General features: G+C 34.2%; 1 long non-coding RNA gene and 1 other non-coding gene across 3 annotated transcripts in view; both read left to right on the forward strand.

Moving 5' to 3' along the window:
• LOC144617058 (uncharacterized) overlaps positions 1-14,761 on the forward strand; it is a 379,073-nt gene that overhangs the window by 320,631 nt on the left and 43,681 nt on the right. The gene's annotated exons all lie outside the window — the stretch shown is intronic.
• On the forward strand, positions 8,454-8,559 carry LOC132674029 (U6 spliceosomal RNA). The gene has a single exon (XR_009608354.1). It is a non-coding gene; the product is annotated as a U6 spliceosomal RNA (small nuclear RNA).

Genomic DNA, 14,761 nt, shown 5'->3' on the forward strand with positions numbered 1-14,761 from the left:
TTCAGCATTAATTCCAGAATAACTGAAGTAATTGAAAATGGGTTAATAAACCATCACCCTGTGACTATCTGCACTGTACATCCTTTATTCTCAACTATAGTGCACAGCCAAGAATTCAATATGTACACCACACTACAAAAACTGATGTTTTAATGGTTTCTTAAATATTGTTTTTGTACTTATTAATCTGACATGATTCTGCAAATCTTTGTAAGTTAATATCAAAGAAGGAAGAAGTACAAGATGTGAAGATTTCTATAAATTTGGTCAACCCTTTTAAAAAGAAACACAATATGATAGTGATTTTATTTGATTTTCTCCAATTCTATATGGTTAAAAAAGGAGGGGGGAATTCAATGAGAAGAGATCGCATTCACCCATCCATTTAAAATCAGTGCTTTATTTCCACGGGCTAAAAGAGTTACAGTTGCACTGTTCATTACTTTGGAAGTGTCACATTTCCTAGTATGACAAGATATATTATGGAATGGGGGTTTTACAGATGTGGAGAAATCACTTTCCAAGTTTTTTATTTGACTTTCTCCCCTTATGCTTCTTTGTACTTTAGCGGCCAACCTTGGGATAATGGGATTACTTTATGCCTTCCACATCAGGCTCTGGATGAGTGCACAGAGGCCAGTGGCAAGAGAAATAAGATGGCTGTAAAAATGCAAACACTGGAAGTTAAAAAAGGTGCACCCAATAACTTGCCCTTAAATTTAAAGGGAACTAAATGAGGAACTTCTGGACAATTTATCTTGCTGTTTACTGATAACAAGTCACTTTGTTTTTATGTGCTCAGTCTAGTATTCCATAATTTATTTGAAAGAAGATGAGAAATAATGTAGATAAATGATGAAGTGTCAGGGTCTGACGCTCTTAAATGAAGCTATTATGGTCAAAGAGAAAACGTAAAACCTGCGGCTCATTATGAGAGTGTTCTACTTGTCAGTTAAGTGAAAAGGCCTGGAATGATTTCCAGTTTATTTGTCATTGCAGTTATTAAAGCTGTCTTTTTGGTGCCATGAAAATGAATTGAAGACTTTATTCGAAGTAAATTTGTACTAAAGCTTTCAGATGTATCTTATGTGAGCTCAGTGAGGCAGGGAAGCAGCTTAAAAGCTGAAATATTACAAGGAGACAACTACCAAAGTCTTTGAAACATACCAGGATATATAAATGGCAATAAATAAAGTGTTTTCTTGACTAAGGAACAAACTTTTTGATTGATACAATAGAATAAGGTTGGTAATGGGATATAGTACTTGCTAATTGTTGGGATATATTTTATTCCAATGAGGAACAAATTGCCTACATTTTTGTGTAACATTTCTATCAGAGTATCTTTCCTATGAGTGATTTCCAAGAAGAGTAAAATAATGTATCATTTTAAATAATACTTACTTATAAAAATGTAATGAGAATTAATGGAGCAGATCTATCAAAGAAACAGAAAGGTTTAGTTCTTGCATAACAGTAACTGCTTGGCTATAACAACAACCTCTTATAAAGCTTACAAGGTAAGAAGTTCAGAAAACCTGAGTTGCATAATCTCTTTTCCTCATTGAATTATTGGACTGCAAAAGGCTGCATCTTAGTAGAAGGAATGAATATATTATTGACATTTTTATCTCACATGGTTGTTCTTAAAATACTTTACATCCTTGCTGATGTGTGAGAATAACTTACATTTTATCTCATGTTGGAAGGTCAAAGCAGGTGGACTATTGATATGGATGAGGTAGAATTTTTTTTTCTTAAGCACTGAAAAAAAATAACCTTTTTTGTTTTTGATCAAGAAGGAGGCTTTTGGTGTTTCCTTGTACTAGTTTGGCAGTTAAAAATACTTTTTGCATAGTTTAGCTGTGCCACTTTGATGAGTGGCAATTAATAGATACAGATAAAGGACAATTGAAAGACTTTCTCTACATCAGTTTCCACCCCATTGCATGAAATAAGTAGACTCACTAAACTGAATGTTTTATTCCAAGCCTAAGAAATCTCCCAGTCATGTCTTTGAACTCTTTATTGTGGATATTACAAATGTTTGACACATCTTCAGGGTCAGTTTAAAAACAAAATGGATTCTACATCCCCCTCAGAGGTAATCCCTCGCAGAGGTAATCTTTCAGTGTTTCCGTCAGATTTTATAGCCATTTTCAGTGATATTGTCAAAGTAAAAGATCTAGCAGTCTCTCTATTATATGCCTTATTTTCAGGCACTTAAATGTGCAACAAAACCTTCCTTTGAAATAGAATTCAGTTTTATATTTGGGACATTTCAAATATTTCTGTAACTTTTATATGCTAATAACTACAAGTCCCAATGATTTAAAAATAAATGCTTCATAAACTCATAGTTGTGATGTGACAGTGGAAAAAGCTACATCATAGTAATTGCCAGTTAAAGGTGTAGAGTTTTGATTAGATTCAGACTGATTCAGATTCAGACTGTGTTTAAATGCCCAGTAAGACTTGTAAACAAACAAAATTGTTGAATTCTTTGGATAAGCTATTATTTGGGGGGATTTTTTTATGAAATTTATTGTCAAATTGGTTTCCATACAACACCCAGTGCTCATCTCAAAAGATGCCCTCTTCAATGCCCATCACCTACCCTCCCCTCCCTCCCACACCTCATCAACCCTCAGTTTAGTGGGGAATTTTTTTTTTATAATTAACGTATTAATGTTTGTGCGTATAGAGCCACCTTTTGTGTGTAGGTACACTCTTATGTAGGTATAGAAGGTCCCTATGTTTTTGAAGATACTCAAGTTTTTATTTTGGGTTGCTTAATTTACTTTGGCTGGTCAATCAAATATATTTTACCCCCATTTTACTTATTCAAGAAACAGATATCAAACACTAAATTAGTTGAATTATAAAGTTAACAGTTTCTCTTTTTCTTGAGATCATGGAATATAGGAGGTAGAATCATATAATAAGATATATAATTTATATATTTATATATAATTTATATAAGTTATAGACTATATAATTTGAAATGGATTCAGAGATATCTAATTCAGCCTAGCTTCATAGGTAAGCAAAGCTTCAGGGGACGATTCCTGGCTTTGAATATTGAAGAGACAGAAAAGTTGACCCACTAGGACTAGGCAAAAAGTATCTTATGTTCATGGTTATATGACCAACAGTCCAGCTAGCTGATTTCTTACCTGCCATGATACTAGGCTAGATTTCTTTGGTTAAAAAACCACTGGGATTTTCCTTCTCTGAAAAATACCTAGAGTCAATGTGACGGTCACTGTGTCCCTTTTAACCATAGGGAGTTCAAGATCTATTAGGTTAGCTACTGGGGACTAGATACAGTTAACTTTACTATAAATTTTTATAGATTAAAATCATATTCTCCCATTTTATTTTTATAAATATGTACTCATAGTGTCCGCACAGAGGTTTAATCAACATGTGTTTATTAAATATTAACATTGGAAAACAATAAGAAATTTGGGAATATACATAATCTTTTCCTACATAAATTTATAATCAACAAACTTCTAAATGAAAGAATATCATTTTTTAAATGTTTCAGTTGTTTGTCTTAAATTTCCAATTTTCCACTTTTCTCTAAAAGCATGGGAAGTAATTTTTAAATTAAAATACTGTAATCTTTTGGTATTGTAGTTCTTATTAAGGATTCAGATTTTCAGATTAGATTCTGTATTCTAATATACTGATAAAAGATATTAATTAATAAATGTTTATTGATTGTATTTAATTATCATTTTCAAGAAGGTAAATTTTACATGAACAATTTTTCCAAGATTCTATTTAACCCATTATAATGACTGAGCCAGCAAGTTTAAATCAGTTCAAAGGTCATTTGATGACATAGTATAGAGGCAATTTTAAAGAGAAATATTAGGATAAGATTCTTGGGTTAGGTATAAGGCTGTTTTTTTTTTCAAGGCAATAAATTAAAACTTTTGGGGTTATCTCTTCCATTGAACAAAAATTATTTGTGTCCCTTCCTGACAAAAATGTATAAATTAACTTCTATTCCTACAAATGGATAAGCAAATACAAAATCAAGCAACAAAAGAATACTCAGTTATCTATCAGTTGTTTCCAAACTTCATGCCATTTTTCTGATAGTTATATGTAATCATTGTGATCTTTTTTTCTTCAAAACTATTACCCTAAAATAAAGTTACTACAATAACATGCCACTGTGGCTTAATTAGACTGTGTAGCATTTCCATAGTGTCCCAAAGTTGATAGTGTTGCTGGCTTTCATATTAGAACAGCTACTTAAAAATATTGGTTTGATCAGCATCTTTTTTTTTAACGTTTATTCATTTTTTTGAGAGGCAGAGAGAGACATAGCCTGAGTGGGGGAGGAACAGAAACAGAGGGAGACACAGAATCTGAAGCAGGCTCCAGGCTCTGAGCCGAGAGCACAGAACCCGACGCGGGGCTCGAACTCACAAACCACAAGATCATGATCTGAGCCGAAGTTGGATGCTCAACTGACTGAGCCACCCAGGTGCCCTGGTTTGATCAGCATCTTATTTGACATTTGAATATTTTTCTAATACATTTTCTGAAAATGGCCTGATAAATCTAGTTACATTAATCCCATTAAAGGAGAAGTTAAAACTTAAATCTTAGTGATGCTTATCTTAAAGAGATGTATGAATAAAGGATCAAGGAATTCCTTCATAATAAGTGAATAACCACATGCTTGTTGCATATTGAATTCTGTACCCACAAAATTCATATGTCAAAGCCTTAACCCCTAATATGACTATATTTTGAGATAAAGTCTTTAAATATATCATTAAAGCAAATTAAGTCATATGTATGGAGCTCTAATCTGAAAGGACCAGTGTCCTTTTAAGACAAAGAGACATCAGATATGTGTGTGCGCAGAAGAATGATCATGTGTGGACACAGTGAGAAGGCAGCCAGCTATAAGCCAAGGGGAGAGGCTTCAGAGAAACCAACCCTGCCTGCATCTTGATTTTGAAATTCCAGCCTCGAGAATTGTGAGAAAATACATTTTTCATCCATCCAGTCTTTAGTATTTTGTTATGGCATCCCCAGCCGACTGATATGCTTTTATTCACTAAAATTTCTATGCAGTATTAAATATAACCTATGCAGTAAAAATATAAATGTTCTATGGGTACTAAAGTAGCATTTTATAAACTTATATAAATTCAAATCCAGTTGGTCATAATCACTTCAATGTGCAGATAGGTTAGAAGAAACTGGAAAAAATAACCAAAGAAAACTATGTATATAATAGCACCAAAATATTTACTGTAAACTGCCTTAAACTCTTATTCATTTGCCCTTACCAGAATGTCTCTTCGATTTTTTTTAAGTCAATTCATCCTCCTTTCTCACTTCTTAATATGCATTTTCTCCATTCCCTAAACTGAAGCAAGAATAAATTTCTTGTTCATTTCAATTACTTCTCAGAGAAAATACCACTAGTTTTGAAGAGTCTGACTCCATTGGACAGCTGGTCCTGTTTCTAAATCCCAGTTTGCATTGCTTCTGGCTAGATATACTCACCAGAAGGTGTTGAATCAAAAGGACAACTTGAGTCACAGTTGTGTCTTACTAAGGCTTTGTTCAGCGATATCTGTTTGTATTTCTACATCAAGCTTAGAAATAGACGAAAGGTGACAAGCATGCAACAACCACTCTCTAGTCTTCAATACTGTTGAGCAATCCAGATCCTGGCTTTTGGTCAGTGATATATTATTTTTTATTTATGGATGGTAGACTAATGTTGAGGAAAAGAACATAAGGAAATATGACAAAAAAAGGTATGCATTTTATCCTATTAATACTTCCAGAAAAAATATTTAAAAATTCTGATTGAATTCCTAATATTTCTGACATGCTACCTGGTAACTGGAGACCCTGGTATTTCCCCTTGTCTTTACTTTCCTTCTCTGTATTCTTTCTTACTTCCCTTTCTAATTTCCCATATGCCACTTCCTTTAAAAAAAAAAAAAAAAGACCATTTAGGTTCCTCCCACTCATTGGCAGTTTATGATATCAAAGCTCTTCCGGCAGCTTTTCCGTATGATAAAAACATAAAACCTGGCTATGAAAATCTTGTATAGAAGCAGTGTAAACTGTTTTTTTCTGGCCCAAAAAAGGAGAGTCAGCCACCACAATAGCTAACGTTTGTTATGTGAAATAAAATATGGGCAATATGTTTGTTCACTTAGCCTGTTTCTTGGAGCCTCACCTCTACTTCTAAATCATCCAGAGTAAGCCGCATGCAAATTCAATTATCTATTCCAATAGATGGGAATAGCAATTTTGGGGGGTATGTTTATCTTTCCTTTGAATAGATAAAATCAACTTTCAATCTTAATTATACTGATCTTATTGAGGTGGTGAGAATATCGTTTTCATGGCCCCATATGTTGAATTCATATAGTGAGCCAAGGGGAATTCAAATGACTTCTTCAAGATCACCCAAGAGCCTTTGGAGGAGTCTTACTCCCAGAACAATGATTTTTCCATTTTGCCACATGGCTGTAGAAAACCCATACCTGATCTCAAGTACATTTTTCTAAATAAAGGGTAATCAACAGTCAGACACGTGGTAAACATATTAGGCTGCTGCTGTTACTCTGGTGTGCTATTATTTGGGGCCTATGAATAGGAAATGTAAAGTAATCTCACAAGGAATTTTATTCTAATGTTTTTTCAAAGAATAAAAGCTTTTCTTTGAAAGGAGTTAGGATGACAAAAACCTAAGATTATTAGAAACCTGGTAGTAGATCTTTCCTTGGCAAGATTAGGGTGAGTTATTACTAGTAAGTCGTAAGCAGGGTTCATTCATTTTCTTTTCGTAAGATGAACTTCAAAGGAAAAGTTGCCAAAGGCTTTGTGGCAGATCATTCAGTCACAATGCAATGGATTAAAGAAATACAGTACCTTTCTAGTCTTTCCATCTAGTATCCTACAACTAGTCTCTCTACCTGGACTAAACCTCAGATGTTTTGATTGTTAAAATTCTAATGTAGCCACATGTTGGTGGAGAAATTTAAAGCTTCTTATTTTTCATCACTGTGCTATGCTGCTTTCCAAGAAACTACTAGGCATTAAAATGTCACTTCTATTCATAATATCAAAATTCTTAATATATTATTCAATTTATACATAGCCATGTCGAATATTTTCTTCCCTGGAGTGATCACTTTATTTACTGTGTGTGAAACCTGTCTTTTTATTTCTAAATACCAATTTTAGTAACATTATTTAAGAAACCAGAATAATAAAGGTTCAAGAAATAGACTCACAGATAAATGGTTTCTACTCTTTCTGGCTTCCTTACGAATAAAGTATTTTTCTACCGTATAGAGTCTATGTGCTTCTTACAAAAAGAAATTGTCTCTCATGACAGATGTTCTCCCTTAAAGTACTTTTGTTAACCAAATCCCAAAGGTATCATTTGACCTCCTTATGATGGTACTATTTTTTCCCATTTACTAATGGGATAGTGTAGTCTTAATTTTCTAAGATAGGGGACATTGACTTTTCATAAACAAAATATGTTTCATTATCTATCATTGAAAATGAAATGAATTTAGGGATGATAAAATCACTTCCTAAAGACAGCTTTATTTTGATGTTGGTGTGAGAAGTCTAGCAGGGAAAAGAAAACTTGCATACCTACTGGAAACTTAAGATGGACAGAAGAATGAAGCAAACATATATGGGATTCTTCAAATATATTTTAATAGACTGATTATTTTTATTAAATTCTTGTAATAAAACTTGATGCACCTCATACTCAAAGATGTTTTCCATATTTTATTCACATGATTTTGGTCCTAGTTTGTTTATAGATAGCAAAATGGGTATGTTTGTTCATTTATAGAAAGGAATTTGATAAATTATTATTATTTTTCTCTTAAAATTTGTTGTAAAGGCCATATATTTTCCTTATTTTGGAGCCAAGATTCTAACTTCAGGGTGGTTTTTTTTTTTATGCTGATTCCAGTGAATGTATTGCTATATGTATTTGTTAAGTTTGTTAGAATACTAAGTAACTGGATACACAACTAGAAACCACAAAAAAACCCAACTGTAGCCAACTTGTAGAATCAAGAAGAAGGTGAAAAACCAAGAATCCAGATCGGGGAACCTCAGCTAGAAACTTCCACAGATATTCTGTTTAAAATTTTGTAGTAAAATTGACACCGTTTTAAAGAATTTGAGAAGGGCGCCTGGGTGGCTCGGTTAAGTGAATGACTTCAGCTCAGGTCATGATCTCACGGTTTGTGGGTTCGAGCCCCATGTCAGGCTCTGTGCTGACAGCTCAGAGCCTGGAGCCTGCTTCAGATTCTGTGTCTCCCTTTCTCTCTCTGACCCTCCCTTGCTCACACTCTGTCTCTCTTTCTCTCACTCTCTCTCTCAAAAAAAATAAACATTAAAAAAAAGTTTAAATATTTTTAGAAACTTGGCCCCTTAGTTACAAATGTCCAATTTCTAATGACACAGAGATTAGCATGGCCCCTGCACAAGGATGAGCTACCAACTCACGGAATGTTCCATATTTTTCTGAGGTGACAGGCTTTCTACTGTTACCTGTAAGCAGAGGAACTCTGAGATCATGAGAAGAAGCAGAAAAATACAAATGAGAAGGAGGAACCCAGGTAGCTTTGTGGCTTCATGTCCAACCCTCTTGCCCTTACTTAGCCTGTGTCACACCATGCTAGCGTGTCCTCCTGTAGTACTCACATGTGCCACCACTGTGACATCCCCTTTCCCTGAATTTCAGTGCTTACTTCTCAGCCTCTTTCCTTCTGAGTCACTCCTGGGAGTGAGGGGGTTCTTCCCAGTGTTTTGTAATACTGTGAGGCTCACCCCCAAAGTACTAAAAGTAGCTTTGTAATAAACACACAACACATACAAATTTCCAATTTCTGAGGGGGAAAATCTGATTTTTTTTGCGTGACTATGGTGCCTACTTAAGCATGAGAGACAAGTTTCTGCCTTACAGTTACATTTATGTGCCAGTGAGGACAGGATCGCTTTTAATAACAGAAATTTCCAGAGAAGGGAGTTGATCAGTGTAAGCTTAGAAGCCCTTCCAAATGCTGGATAAATCAAATCCAAACAAGCACATTAAGGATTATGGTGGATATTAAGAAGTATGAGATCATATGAGTATGAGACCCTGTCTTTGAAGATATTATAATCTAATTTATTATGGCAGCATAATAATAAGACTGATGGAAAATAAGAACAAATTATTTCAATAATCATTTAATAAAATAATAAATACCCCAAAGTGGAGCATACTTTATTGCTCTATAAATTGTGCAGAGAGCAAGAGGGAACAGGTCAGAAAGATTACTTGAAAGTACAATGGCTAACGGAAGTTGTGTAATTGTCAAAGGATATACATTGTTCCTTTAAAGCTGAGGCCTCAAAAAGGCAGAAATTTGTTCAGAAAGCATTTTATTTATTGATTTGCTTCATTGTGTTTTTAACTGAAGTACAGTTGACAACATGTGTCAGGTGTACAACATAGTGATTCTACAATTATAAACATTGCTAAATGTTCACCGTAGTAAGTGTAGTTACCATCTGTCACCATATAAAGTTGTTATGGTATTATTGACTGTATCCCCTATGCTGTTCTTTTTATCCCTGTGACTTATTTATTTTATAATGAGAATTTTGTCCCTCTTAATCTTCTTCACCTATTTCACCAATCTCACCACCTCCCTCCTCTCTGTCAATCTCTACTTTGTTCTCTATATTTATGAGTCTGTTTTTCTTTTCTGTTGCTGTTTATTTTGTTTGATACCACATATAAGTGAAGTCATATGGCATTTGTCTTTCTCTGTCTGACTTATTTCACTTATCACAATACCCTCTATGTTGCAAAATGGCAAGATTTCATTCTTTTTTATGGCTGAATAATAGTCCATGGTGTATATATACTATATTTTATTTATTCTTCTATCAATGGTTACTTCTACATCATGGCGATTGTAAATATCACTGTGATATGCATAGAGATGCATATATCTTTTCAAATTAGCATTTTTTTTTCGTTAGGTAAATACCCAGAAATGGAATTACTGGAACAGACAGTAATTCTATTTTTAGTTTTTTGAGGAAACTCCCTAGTATTTTCCAATTTATATTTCCACCAGCAGTGCACTAAAAGTTCTCTTTTCTCTACATCCTTGGTAATACTTGCTATTTCTTGTCTTTTTGATACTAGTCATTCTGACTTGTGTGAGGTAGTATTTCTTGTGGTTTTGATTTGCATTTTAGGTGGAAGACATGCACTGGTGGAATATGTACTATTCCTTTTCTTTCATAAAAACAATAAAAATTTGTGTGGAAGTTACCAGGCAGGGAGACTTTATGATACCCATTTATGAATAGCTTCTTTTGGGGGGGAATATTTTTTCCTCTACCTCTCTTGGTTCTTTGGCTAATCTAATAATCACATTAACATAGGACAGACTAATAGGATAAAAACAAATTTAATTACATTCTTTTGGGGCCCCACAAAGAAAATGAGACCCAAAGGCATGTTGGGCATTTGAGGTTTATATGCCATTCTGAGCTAAAATATGGGATAGAGGCCTGGGGCTTCAAAGAGGAGGAAGGTAATTCAAAGGATGATAGAAGGAACAGATATTTGGTAAGTAGAGTTTGCCATACCATAAAAATAGGTCCTTCAGAGCTGTCTCTCTGAGCAAGGCTTCCTGTCTAAATTCCTTTAAATACTCAAGGGAAGGGTAAAAGTTTTTCTTGCATCAACTGGGTCTTGACTGCCTTCAACTCAAACAATTCCCAAGCCAGAGTGGCATATTTTGGGGTCATATAGTCTTGCTGCTCTTCACCTTACTGATTTTATTGTAGATGATCTTCCAGGTTGGGTAAAGCTGCATCTGTGTGTTTGATTTATAAAACTATGGTATTAAAAAAATAGGTGCAGGAAAATTGTCTTACTGCGTTAGATTTTTGTAATAAAAGTCTCCTTAGTTTTATTTATAAAGTATTTCTTCATTGGACATTAAAAATAAAATGGAATTGGATACTGATGATAAGAATTTGATCATTTAGAAAAACACTGGCTTTGTTTTTGTAATTATGTTTATTTTGTTATAGAGGTATTTTCTCTCAACTTTTGTCACTTTGCCATGTAGGTATTATATATGTAGATACTTTATTTCAAGTAAATGAAGACCTCTATTTATTTGAAATAAAGTACCTACTTGATTTCTTTGTGTATTTGTGTGTATTTTTCTGTGTAATAAGGATTTCTTCATATTGGGTTGATGTTACCTCATACATGCTTTTCCCCTGTAATATTTACTTACAAATAAAGTGATGATAGAGATAGGTAACATTTTTTCAGGCAATGCACTCATGTTTACACAAGGACCAAAAATTCTGTACCGATAAAACAACTTTGTATTTGCATTGTGCTGAGCTGGCACCCACAAATAATAGAGCCTCCATAGTTACAGAATTACATATATGTGTAGAAACTTATTACCAATTGAAAAAAAATACCGTGTGCCCTCTGACAAAAAGTTTTAACGACTACTCTGAAAAGTACCTTAATTGGCTCAAATCAACTATGAATGTTAAAAATATTGATACATCTTAACAGCAAACAAAAAGATAACACGTTAGTAAAATATTTTAAAAATATGCATTTGATTCTAAAAGAAAACAGCATGTTTTAACATTTTAAGAAGTGTACTACTAAAAAGGTTATAAAAACTACTTTTTTTTAAATAAAACAAAGCCTATTGACTTTCCAAAGAAGTATTTTATAACATGTTTACATTTTTTTTTTTTTTTTTTGGAATTTTTGGTATGAGACAGGAATCCTGATGGGCAACAAATGTTGTGGAGTGGGCATATTTCTAAGTCTAATGTAGTATACTTAGGAAATAGTCAAGACAACCCATGGTGGGCAGCATCCTATGGTAGCAGTCGAGAGGTGTTGCATAGATTTTTTCAGTCGGGTAGACAAACACCTTGACATGTTATCTCTCCTTTCTAACAAAATCCTTCATTCTACCTACCATTTGGCCATTTAAATAATTTAGAAATAAATATTATCTACTGTAACTGAATATGTTCTTTCATAGGTATAAACTGTTCTCTTGGGGAAAAATATTTCAAAATTTTATTTTTATTTTGGTAGAGCAAGCAGGTGACAAGGTTCTGCTTCATCCCCTGAAAAACGCGCTCTAATGCCATACTTGAAGGCAATTACAACGTTTCATCAGCCTTATCACTGAGACATTTTCTGTGAACTCAAATCTATAGTCCCTTTACTGCAGTGAGTCATCAAATACTTAAACTATTACATTACTGCTTGAATTTTTCCCCCTGAATAAATTACTTAATGTTCTTTGTCATTCTTCAAAAGCAATTTAGGCCCTGAGCACAACTCTAAACTAGGTAAGGTTTACCCTAGGCCTGTCAGCCTTCTGATTCCACATCCCGTCCTCTACTTCTGGACACCTCTTTCTGCCTGAGATCACATCAGTGTCCTCCTGGCACTCTCTATGGAGATTGTTGTCAAGGAAGGATAGAAATCTCTTCCTCAGGACAGTAAACGACTGTTAGCAATTTTAAATGTTTTTTTTTCCTTGCAATCATTATATATCCGGTATAACAGAGATCAAAACCTTGAGTTTAAACTTGGATCTTAATACTTTAGTGTATAATGTAATCAGGCATTTCTTCAGCAGGGGGAAAATAGACACAATTTCCACAAAATTTTAGAGAAAGACTATCTGGAAAAGCCGTCTATGGAATACATGATAGAACCATACAATGAAATGTATTTCATGTTAGGGTATAATTTTTGATATCAGTGAGAAGGATTTTTTGGGGGTTTAGAATTTTCTCTTCACCCATATACATAAGGCCAGCCTGATTTAAAGCATACTCTTTTCTAAATATCCAATATATACATTTAAATCTTAAAACTCTTTTTTATTTACCTATACTCTGTCATTATGTGCAGTACTCCAAGATGCTTAGCACATTCTTAGAAGGTGCTAACTGATCCAAATTAGAATGCTGTAATTTTAGGGATACCTGACATGTTGTGATCTCGTTGTGGTTCATGAGTTCAAGCCCCGCATCAGGCTCTGCATGGATGGTGGGAGCCTGCTTGGGATTCTCTGTCTCCCTCTCTCTCTGTGCCCCTCCCCCACTTGTGTGTGCTCTCTCTCTCTCAAACTTTAAATAAAATAAACAAACAAAAACAAATTACCTTTCAGCTTTAAGGCACTGTGTCCTTTTTAAGTACAAAATAATGAAATGTGTTGCATTTATTCTGAAAATCATGTAAATTTCATTTTTTAAAAAGATTTTTGGGGCACCTGGGTGGCTCAGTCCGTTGAGCATCCGGCTTCGGCTCAGGTCATGATCTCACGGTTGGTGAGTTCGAGCCCCACGTCGGGCCCTGTGCTAACAGCTCAGAGCCTGGAGCCTGCTGTGGATTCTGTGTCTCTCTCTCTGCCCCTCCCCTGCTCATGCTCTTCCCTATCTCTCCAAAGTAAATAAACATTAAAAAAAAAATTAAAAAAAAAAGATTTTAAGCAGCAAAATTTAAATTTATCCATATATATGTCTAGTTGCATAGCATACATTACCAATCTTTGTGAAGTTCTATGTTGAAAAGAATATGCTCTCTTTATTACCAACTATGAATTACATAAAAGTTTTAAATCAGTGAATAAAACTGAAGGTCCAGTGTTTGCTAGCAATGAATTTTCACTTCTTAGTCACTTTGTATCAGGAATGACTTCAGTATATTTACTAGCATGTCAACAGTAAGATTTTCCTAAGATGTTTCTATGTATAATTAATAAAACAATCAGTAAAAACTATTCTCCAGGGAACTCACAGTCCTAAAGTTATACATGAATTAAAGATAAAATCTGTGATATTGTACTACTTTTTTCCAGTCTCATCTATCTATAATTCAGATTGCCTAACTAAACTTAAATACAAATATGAGAGTGAGAGTATTTGCAAAGTACTAAGCTGACAAATACAGAGTGCTGGCTATTATTTCTGTTTGGAAGTCAGAGATTTGAGCTATTCATTTTGTAGTCTGACAGTCATCACTACAATTCCTTGAATTCCCAAAGCTTTTCATACAGCTTCCTCAAGGACGGCTATCATGTCTTAGCTACTGCAATGACAGATGGGATATAATGTGTCATGTGATGGATAACTCTGGAGCCATAGTACTTAATCCTTCTAATACTAATAGCTGCATTATCATAGAGATTTATGGGAATGTCAGTTTCAAGTTCCCAGTTCCATTCATGGGTTTTTAAAACTTCAGCTGCAAAAAACATGCATCCATCCCATTAATTCTAATTATCATGGTTCATCTTCTCAGCAGTTTTGCACTCCGGAACCTTTCAGTGCAAATTAACGTACCAAAAAAGTGTATTAATTAATATTTGTAGCTTTTAATTTCTGCAAGAGTGTTGTCTGGAAGCAGCTGGCAGTACAGGGCCGCTGCTATTGAATCTTTGCCAAACAAGTGCAGATGTAATTTTGTTATCTCTTGCTTAGTCATTTACGCAAATTAATTTGAACAATTAGCCTTTTACTGGTCCTTCATGAATCATGCAAAAGGGATCTGCCAAAAATTGCTAGTTGACAGAAAAGAATTGGTTAATGCTGTGCATTTTCTAGGAAGGTAATGCAGAGTGAAGCTCAACACTATTTTAGACTGTAGACAATT

This window comes from Panthera onca, chromosome C1 (genome assembly GCF_046562875.1).
Source record: "Panthera onca isolate mPanOnc1 chromosome C1, mPanOnc1 haplotype 2, whole genome shotgun sequence".
NCBI lineage: Eukaryota > Metazoa > Chordata > Mammalia > Carnivora > Felidae > Panthera > Panthera onca.